This window comes from Tupaia chinensis, unplaced genomic scaffold (genome assembly GCF_000334495.1).
Source record: "Tupaia chinensis unplaced genomic scaffold, TupChi_1.0 Scaffold148235_1, whole genome shotgun sequence".
Lineage (NCBI taxonomy): Eukaryota > Metazoa > Chordata > Mammalia > Scandentia > Tupaiidae > Tupaia > Tupaia belangeri.
In genome coordinates this window covers 6,355-16,692 of record NW_006208085.1, presented here as the reverse complement: position 1 = coordinate 16,692, position 10,338 = coordinate 6,355, and positions in this window count along the sequence as shown.

The window sequence follows — 10,338 nt, the reverse complement described above, 5'->3', positions numbered from 1 at the left end:
CTGGCAGAGGCAGGGGATGGTGGGGACGACCCCTCCCACATCCCACCATGGTGTTTCCAGTCTGCCCCCTTCAAAGTACCTGAGTCTGTTCTCGGCCGCTTCAGCGAGGTCGTGCTATGACTGCTCTCTCCTTCATCCGGGCCCTCAGTAGGGATCATCACACTTGGCTGCCTAGACAGAGTTGTTTTCTCTTCCTAAGATATCCGAGGAAGCTAGGGCCATGTGCCTGACTTCCCCACTTAAAATTCACCGTGTCCACATTAGAGCTCAGTCCCACGATTCTCCTGTAGTCCCCACCTCCATGGACTTCCCCATCCGCCCAGACACCCAAGGGAAAACTGGGGCTCATCCTGACTCTCCTCGCCTGCCATGAGAACTGACTGTGTGAGCAATACCTCCCGAAGAACTCTCCTTTCTCTTCTCTTCTCTCAGCATGGCCCAGGTTTTGGCATTTGGGGCCTCAACCACTGCAGCATCCTCTGGAAGGCTTCCCTGTTCCTTCTCTGGCCCCTCTCCAGCCCATTTTCTTTCTTTTCTCTCTCTCTTTTTTTCTTCCTCCCTCCCTCCCTTCCTCTGTTATTTATTTAAATAAAGAATATGTATGCATTCATGCGGAGGGAAAGGAGGAGGAGGAGAGAGAGAGGCAAGTGAGGCATCAATCCTCTTCTGTCAGCCTTCCAGGTCATCAGGATCTTGGGCACACGTGTGTACGCCTGGCATGTTTCAGGTTGACTGGGTGGGGATGTGAACCTGCAGTTGGCCATGTGACCTCCAGCACTGCAGTTCAGTGTGCTATGGACTGCACTGAGGCTGGGCCTAATGTCCATTTTCTAGTAGGAACTGATCTTTAAACATGAATCCAATGTGTCACTTTGCTGCTGAAGCCCTATTATGTCGCCATTGTTTCTGGGGGGGAAACGGAAAGTTCTTAACATGGTCCAAAAGCCTTTGCTGTTAGGCCCTGTCCTCTCTCCTGTCCCCCTACCTGTGACACTTTCTGTTTGCTCACTGACCTCTAGACCAGTGGGTCTCAAACCCAGTGGGTGCCAAAGTCACCTGAGTGCTTGTACACATAGATTCCTGGACCTGCCCCACAGCTTCTGATTCATCAGGTCTGGAGTGGGGCCCAAGAATTTCATTTCTATGGAGCTCCCAGGTGAAGGTGATGCTTTGAGTAGCACTGCTCCAGAAGCCTGGCTTTCTATTCCTTATAGGAGCTAAGTCCTTTCATCCCTCAGAGCCTCTACCTCTGCCTGGAATTCACCTTCTCAGCCCAACTCACTCCTCCCATCTTTCAGAGCTCAATTCGGCTCCTTCAGAGAGGGTCAGATGGGCCCATCAGTGCTTGCATGCCAACCCAGGTGCAGTGACACAGGCTAGGGGGGGAACCCGTGCTGGACTAAGCTCCTGGAGGTTGAGTCTTGCCTGTCTTGTTCACTACTGTGTCCTCAGATCTCAAAATAGCGCCTGGCACACAATGGGTCTGCAGGGAATTCTTGTTTATTGAATGCATGACTCCTCTTTAGTCTCTGAGCCCCTTCTCTTCTATTTCAGGTGAGCCTGGACTGGGGGACAGATGCAGTTCACAGTTACATGCCGAAATGCACCAACTGGGAGAATGTGGGGCTAACAGTGGAAGATGGACGCTCCTGTCCCTGGGGCTCATCCCTCAAGGCAGGAGTGTGTGTGCATGTGTGTATGTGTTTGGGTGTTGGTGATAGTAGGGTGGTTTCTTTTCCAAGGCCCTTTCTGTGCCTTTGTCTTTGTCTCCCTCTTGTGGTCACTGCTCTCATTGCTCTGAACCTTGTGCAGTGAAGGAACCTGTACTGTGCCCACAGGGTAGCACACTACCAGAGACACTCATGTTCTCATTTGTCACCTTCTTAGTCATCTAATAGAGGGTTTAGCAGGGAAGTGAAGTGATTCTATTTGCACCGAACAAGCCAACCAACCTCCCTCCTGCTGCTGGGATTTCTTGGCTTCTTTCTGGCTCTGTTTGTCTCTCCCTGCCCTCAAGGATCTTTTCCAATCTCGTGGCTGTAGACTAGCCTCAGGGACTCAGCCAGGAAGGTTTTTTTCCAATCTCGTGTCTGTAGACTAGCCTCAGGGACTCAGCCAGGGAGCTCTGGGTACTCCCTTACCGTCTGGTGGAGATGCGCAGCTGAGGCTTCTCTTCCTCCAGCGTCTTCAGCACCTCCCTTACTTCATCGCTCAGATGGGTCTGGTCCAGCCTGCAAGCACAAAGGAAGCCTTTGTCCCCCATGTAATCCTGGGTCCTTAGGGCCAGAATCCTGGAATATGCCACCTCCTGAAGGACTCTGTTACAGGTTGGGTTCTCTAGACATCAGGCTCTGATGAGAAGTTATTACAGAGTCCTTTAATCAATCTCAGGATGAGGGGGCCAGACTGGGCAGAGGGAGGAACTGGCTGTGTTTCCATTTCTATGAAATCCTCATCTGACTCTGCAGGGAGTGCTGAGGCCGGAATGACCGTTTTGAGCTCTTCAGAGATAGGACGAGGAGCTAGGCCATTATTTATTTAAAGAAAAGTTTTAAAATTAAGATCCCTTGTGTGTGTGTGTGTATACATTTATATATAATTATGCTTCAATCCCTTCTCCATCCTGTTAGGAGTTTGGCCCCAAACGCATATGCACCTGGAATGTTTTTAAAGCCATCGATACCAGGATTTGAATCCTATGGTTAACCACGTGGAATTCAGCTTCCTTAACCACTAGGCCATCAGGTTGGTCTGTGTTCTGCCCATTATACCCTAACATTCATCAGTCACTGGATGCAGGCTGGTCCAGGAGTAAGCATGGCCTTGGGTGAGGTAGCTCTCAGGGTTATGTCTTCATTCTGGATGAGAATCTGGGCACATCCTCATAGTCTCACCGTAGGACAGCCCTGCCCTATGGTCTCAAAATGACTGCCTAGTTCTTGGGGTCTGGGATTTCCTTCTCAGACACTGCTAGTTCTTCTAGAAAGAGAGAGCATGGATTCTTTTCTTACTGAAAATGTTTAGAAGTTTCCATGGGATTTTGGGTAGTTACTGCCTTCTCTTGGCCTCTGTGTCCTCAATCTGTAGCATGAGCTGAGTCACCCATTCCCTGCTTGCTGTGGGGCATAGATGAAGCAGGACATGAAAAGATGCCACATCCTGTAAAGGGTCGCATATTCCTCTCCTATAACTGCTATCAGAGCTGTTCTTCCCCTGGGGAGAGGATGGAGCCTATGAAGTAGAAAATAGCCCCTCTCAGCTAAGTCTAGGGGCTTTAGGAGTAGCACCCTTAGAGGAGTCACGGTTTAACCAGACCCTGTTGACTGAGGGTCTGAATATAGATCTGCCCATGGAAGCCCTGCTCTGGGTATGCTCGCCAACAGGGGAGAGACTCCGAGAGTTAAAAACGCTCTTAGTCTGGCTCAGTAGTACAGTGGTTAAACATTGTACATTGGAAGCTGGATCCCACATGATTGACTGTGGTTTGAATCTTGGTGCTGACATCTTGAAGAACATACTGGCATGTTTGTATGTATGCCCCATATACTACAGGGTGGAGAAATGGAGGAAAAGTGATTGTGACATGACCATGCCCCATTAGGAGTGCTTGTTTTCTCTCCGGCGAGCACACATGCCCTTTGGTAATTAAAGCAAGCAAACAAACAAAAAAGACAAACCAAAAAAACTTGGCATGGAATGGGCTGGGGGTGCTGTGAAGGTGCCAGCCCCTGGATCAGACTTGTCCTGGTAGTAAAAGGCTGGTTTCAGCCACAGGAGACTTATGTGTAGACTATTTCTTCCCGTTTTCCTGCCCTATATGTTTGGGAATTGAAGTGGCAGGCTTGGCTGAGGAAAGCCCAGGGCTCAGGTTTTCTAGACCTGCTTGCTTTGGGAACCAATCAGAGCCTCAGAGTGGGATGAGTGAGTGGGTTTGTTGTGTACTTTTATTTGTGAGGCCCTGACAAGGAGCCATAGGAAGACATTCAAAAACAGCCTGGGGGCTTGAATTCAGGGAGCTGGAGGAAAGAAGTGACCCAGAGACAGTGTGGGGGTGGACACTCCATGAGGGACATGATCTTCAGACCCTACAGGATGGGAAACGAGGACTGGGGGTAGTCCATGCCAGCCTCACAGGGCCCTTCAGCTCCAGGCTGGAGCAGGCCTCCGGCACATGGGGAGCCCAGGTCCTCAGCTCCAACTGAAGCCATTATACTCCTCCTCCACTTTTGTTCTTATGTTAGGAACTCACTCATTTCTCTTTTGGTCTGTGATACCGAAACCTACCAAGACATTCTAAGTTAGCTGCCTCTATGTTTGCAGGGCTAATGTGGCTAATGGTTAGATCCAGGTAAACTATTTGGACAGGGTTGAGATGGTGAGTGGGCAGGATACATGTGAATCACACAGGAGTGAGAAAGGGAGGCTGCCTACATCCTGAAGTGCTTCTTGGCTGCAAAGAGGAAAGAGCCTCTTTGCCACTTCCAGCACCCAGTGGTGCCACTCTGAGGCTCTGACTGATTCTCTGACTTTCTCAGAAAGACCCTCCCTGGCCTTTCATCCTCCCCTGACATTAATTTCACCCCCTGACATTACACTCACATAATACCCTGTGCTTGTCCTTCACAACACTTAATAGAGCACCTAAGTACATATTCGTGTGTTAATATGTCTTTCTCACTAGAGTGTAAGCTTCAGAAGGACAGAGCCAGTGTCTGTCTGCTCAGTGTAGTCTCTTCCATGGCCTAGCCCAGTTCCTGGCCCATGGAGACATACAGTGTGTTAATGAATGAATGAACGAATGAACACAGCACTGCCCCAGAGTGGAGAAGTGGAGTCTCCTTAGAATATACAGCTTCACTATAGTTACCATTTGATCATCCCAGCACTGCCCTTGGTTGTACATACTTACTTCATTACAATCCATGAGGTTTGGGTACAATATTCTCATTACAGAGATGAAGATGCTGAATCTCAGAGAAGACAATCACTAGCTCCAATCACGCAGCATGAAAAAGGGGTGGAATTGGTAGGAACCTGGGCTGATTATGCATTTATCCATCTTTTTTTCTTCCCTTGTCCACTCCCCTGCCACCACCACCCTACCATTCCTTATCCTCTGCCCAGAAGGGACCCCAGGACCTTACCATAGGAGTGTGAGTTGGCAGGCAGGATGTTTCAGCCCCTCACAGAGCAGCCCCACACCGAGGTCACCCAGGCAGTTGTGAAGCAGGTCTATCTCAGTCAGGCTGGGGTTGGCGCTGAGCACAGTAGCTAGGTTCTGGCAGCAGCTGGACGTGAGGCCACAGCTGACCAGCCTGCAGGAGAGATGAACACAGGCTACAGTCATTGTCCTGAGAGCTTGCTCCTCTGGGTAACTGGGGTCTGGTCTCTCTTTCTAGTAGTGATGGCTACCTGAGGGTGCTGGGATGACATTAGTGGAAGATAAACCTTTCTTGGCTTGCATTAACCTGGGAGATTTTAATTTTCCTCTTGTAGCCAAGGAAGCCTTTGAGATGTAGGCAGCCTCCCTTTCTCACTCCCATGTGATTCACATGAATCCTGCCCACACACCATCTCAACCTTGTCTAAATAGTTTACCTGAATCTGTAAGTCACATCAGCCTTGCAAACATGAGAGGCAGCTAACTTAAGAGTGCTCTGGCAGGTTTCAGTATCACAGACCAAGAGAGAAATGAGTGAGTTCCTAACATAAGAACAAAAGTGGAGGAGGAGTGTAATGGCTTCAGTTGGAGCTGAGGACCTGGGCTCTCCATGACATGTTAGGGTCTGAAATATGTGCTGTCCCAGTACAGGGCCACGGTTGGGCCCTGTGTGCTGTACTGAGCAGTCTGGGCTCTTGGCCTGCCTTGCCTTATCTGGGTGAAGAACTCCACTTCTCCTAATGAGCTGCAGGCCTGGTGGAATCAAGGTCAAGATTGTTTGGCCTGCTGTGGGCCTAGGCGAGGGCTAGAGCTCTGTGATATCCAGGGAAGTTGAGTCCTCAGTGCCCACAGGCCAAGAATCAGAGCGAGATTATATTACAACTCATCTAGGATGAGCAAGGATGGAGGGACAGGCTGTCTTTCCAGATAAAGTCACCCACTCCCCTCTGCTCTGAGCTCCTCCCTGTTCCACAGTATGCATGACTAAAGAGGTGCACTGGTGAAGGCTCCTGACATGGTGATGCTTGCAAGGAGGCTTATTGTGGCCCATTTAATCTTGGTAAGCAATGTACTCCTTGATTAGTACATTTTTATTTACTTACTTTTCTTTCTTTTTAATTGCCAGAGGGTGTATGTCTTTACTAGAGAGAGACAAAAGAGTAAGAGGGAGAGGGAAAACCTCCTACCCTCACTTCCAATGGGACATGATTATGCCATAATCCCTTTTCCTCTATCCCTTCATCCTGTCAGGACCCTGGGAATACATGTGCTGGTGTATTTCTCAGGCTGTCAGTGTTGGTTCTTGAACTGCAGTTGGCCATGTGGGATTCAGCTCCCTTAACCACTAGGCTATGAGTCTGGCTCAATTAGTACAATTTTTTTTGAGAGAAAATTAGCAATGCACCTACCTTTTATGCAACAATTCTACTTCTTGGAATTTAGACTACAGATAATACACTGTCTCAGGATGCTCTTTGTCTCAGGGGTTAACATCAGGATGCAAGCTGCAGCACTATTTATAGTGGTCAAGACTGGAGATAATCCAGATGCTCAAAAAGGGCAGTGATTAAAACATTGATAGTAAATCCCTATAGTGAAGATCCATGCTGCCAAAAAAAATGAAGCCACTTTGTGGGGCCATCTCCAAGATACATTTTAAATAATAAAGCAAGGTGCAGGGCTGTATATGTGATGTGCTATCATTTATGCAAGAAAAGGGCAGTGTATCCCTCTGAGGGATTCTGGTCTGGGGATCCTCTGCCTTTAAAGTCTCATCCTGCTTCTATCATTTCAGCTCCCACAGCTCATCTCCCAGCAGAACACTCAGGACATCATCTGCAGACCCAGCTGGCAGCATGTCTCATAGCACTCATAGGTGCTTGGCTAAGAGAAGCAGCTGGGAAACTGGAAAACCAGGCTTTGCTGTCAGACCCAGATTCCAGTACTGGTACTGCCTGCTTTCTGGTTTCTGGCTCAGTGACCTTGGAAATCATATAACCTCTCTGAGACTCAATTTTGCCATCTTTAGCTGTGAAGAGGATTCAGTATTATAGGTGTGACAGAGTTCCTCTCCTTTCAGGGATCACTGGCCCCTGATATTAGAAGTGTGTCCCAGGTGGCTCCCCTTCCTGTCCCTTTATCCCATCACCTTCTTTGCTTAGGATTATTGAGTGGGGAAATAAAATGGCCCTGGGAAGGGGAGAGGTTTGGCCTTGGGAAGGAAGGAGGAAGTGTGCAGTAGGACTAGAGGAGAGAATGAGGATGTCTCAGGGCTCTGAGGGGGTGAGCAGAGGTGTGTGTGTGTGTGTGTACGCGCACATGTGTGCACGTGCATGCATGTGCACACATGCGTATAACTTTGTGCATTGGGGCGGGGGGACTGGGGCAAAAAGAGAGAGATTAACAATCCACTTTTGTTTCTATATGGTAGAAGGTGTGATTCTGACCTCTTGAGTGAAGAGAGAAGTAAAAGACTGAATTAAGTGCAGACCTCCAGTGAGTTCAGCTCTTTATAACTGAGCCCCATGCCAAGTGGAACTCCCTGTTCCTAGGCAGGACACAGTTGGTAAGAAGAGGAGAATAAAAACAAACACTTCTCTGAGAATTTTACCCATTAATCCTCATATAGTTCTATCAGGTTGGTACTATTATCATCACCTTGTGTGGTGAACTGTGAAAATGGCCACAAATTCTCCCTTTGATCCCACTTTGCATCCATGTCCCTTGATAGTGCCCTTATACAAGATTTAGATTCTGTTTCTCTACCTCTAGAATCTGGACTTGACTATCATGGGACCCACTTTGGCCAATGTGACAATGACAGAAATGACTGAAATCTGGGCTTAAAAAGTGCTTGCACAATGGGATAGGCTTCTGTTGCTGCATTTGGAGCCCTGAGGCCTCTCTACAGGCCAGATGTAGATGAGCTTCCTCTTGAGCCTCTGTAGCACCCCTCCCTTCAGTCTTCCCCATGATGGTAGACAGCTTCTTCCACCTCCCCATGTCCATCCCACAAAACAGTCTATTGAAATGGAACAATTACTGTATTCTCTGTATCTTGCAGCTCGGCTGTCTCAGACCGTGGCAAAGGTGCTTGGCTCCGGCATCTGTTAGCATGTTGAAGCTCACCTCCAGCTCAGTCAAGGTCTGGCTGGTATTCAGCCCACAGGCAAGGTCCTTGCAGCACTCAGCTGTGAGGCCACAGCCAGCCAACCTGTGGGACACACACACACATGGGCTTGGGTTTATGCACCTGTTGATTCAGCAAACACCCATGAACACTCACTGAACACCTACTGTGGGCCAGGTGGAGCAGAGCAAGAATTCCCCTAGGTCCCCCCAAATGCCTAGAGTCCAGGGGAGTAGACATAGAAATAAATAATAGTAAGTCAGTTTTGGATATTTTTGACCGAACCCACCTAATGGTTTCCATATCACTCAATACAATTCTAGGTCCTTATCCTGGTTTGCAGGATTCTTCTTCTTCCCTCCTTTCTTCCTTGGCTCTTTCTTTCTTTTTATCTTTCTTTCTCTTTTTTCCTTTCCCTTTTCCTTCCTTCCTTCCTTCCTTCCTTCCTTCCTTCCTTCCTTCCTTCCTTCCTTCCTTCCTTCCTTCCTTCCTTCTTTTTTCTCTTTCTTCTTCCTTTTTCTTTTTCTTTCTTTCTTTCTCTCTCTTTCTTTCTTCTCCTTCCTTCCTTCCTTATTTTCTTTTTTAATTGCTAGAGGGCTTTTGCATCAGCCAGAGAGAGACAGAGAGACAGTGAGCTGAAGAGGGAAAAAGCACCCTTAACCCCCAATGAGGTGATCATGCTGCAATCCCTTCTTTATTTCTCTGTCTTGTCAAGATTTGGGGCATGCATGCACATGTGCCTGGCATGCTTTCCAAGCTGTGGATTCAAACCATGTTCAGCCACGTGGGACCTCACCTTAACCACCAGGCTATAGGGCTGGCTTGGATCTCTGTCATCTCTGTCTGGATCTCTTATCTCTTTTTATCTCCATCCTCACTGGTCTCCTCCATGTTCATTAAACATCCTTGGCATTGCCCTACCCCAAAGCATACAGAGGAATGAGTGAATGGTTTGGATGAAAGAAGGAGGAGAAGGTGTGCCTTACATGAATAATATACTGAAGTGAGAGTGGAGACAAGGGCACTCCTGTCTGGCAGGACAGATGTGAAATTACAGAGCCTGTTAAGTTTAGAGTTGTTGACATGAAAGCTACATGAGGAGAGATGAAGTTCAAAGGCAAAACTAGACAATATGAATATAGTTATGTGTCTTGAGTGTCATCATGAGGTGTTTGGACCTTGTTCAGGTGGCAATGATGAGCCTATAAGAGTTCTGGAGGACAGTAGTGACATGTCCTTTGCATTGCTTTGAAAAGATTCCTGAGAATGAGTGGGGGATGGCTTAATGGGTGAGGCAAGAAGCAGGTGGTCCAGGTGGGAGGATGAGCACCTGACTCAGAGCAGTGATTGTGAGATAAGGGAGAGTCTTCTGGACAGGAGAGTAATAGCAAATATTGCTTTAAGCACTTTACCCATTGTTCTCACACAGTTCTCTCAGTTCAGTACTATTATCACCATCCTCAGGGGTGAACTGTGAAAATAGCCACAAGTTTCCCCCCTGTACTCATCTTGCATCCATGCCCCTTGGTAGTGTCCTCTAGTCAAGCTAGAGTTTATTTCTCTTCCCCTAGAATCTGTCCATCATGGGACCTACTTTGACCAATGGGACAATGGCAAATGTGACTCAACTCTGGGCCTGAGAAGTGCTTGCACACTGGTACAGACATTTATTGCTGCATTTGGAGTCCCAAAGTTACTTTCTCAGGCCAGGTGTGGATGAGCTTCCTCCTGAGCCTCAGCTGTTCAAGTTGCTGCAACTTCATGAGAAAGTAGATGTCAGATGAAGCAGTTGCACAGGGCTACATGCTCAGAAAGGCCAGTTACTTGGATTTAATATTCTGTGGCTACCATCTTGACTTCATTAATTTTATCTTTGAATTTGTGTTTTATAAGGAAGTCTGAAGGGACAGTGAAGGCTCAACTCATGTATGATCGCATCTCCTGCCACCTCCTCTGTAGGCAGTGTCCACCAGCTTCCCTGCCTCCTGATGTTATGGGACTTCCACTCAGCTTTTCCTCAGCACAGTGACTTCTATAATCCTCTTTC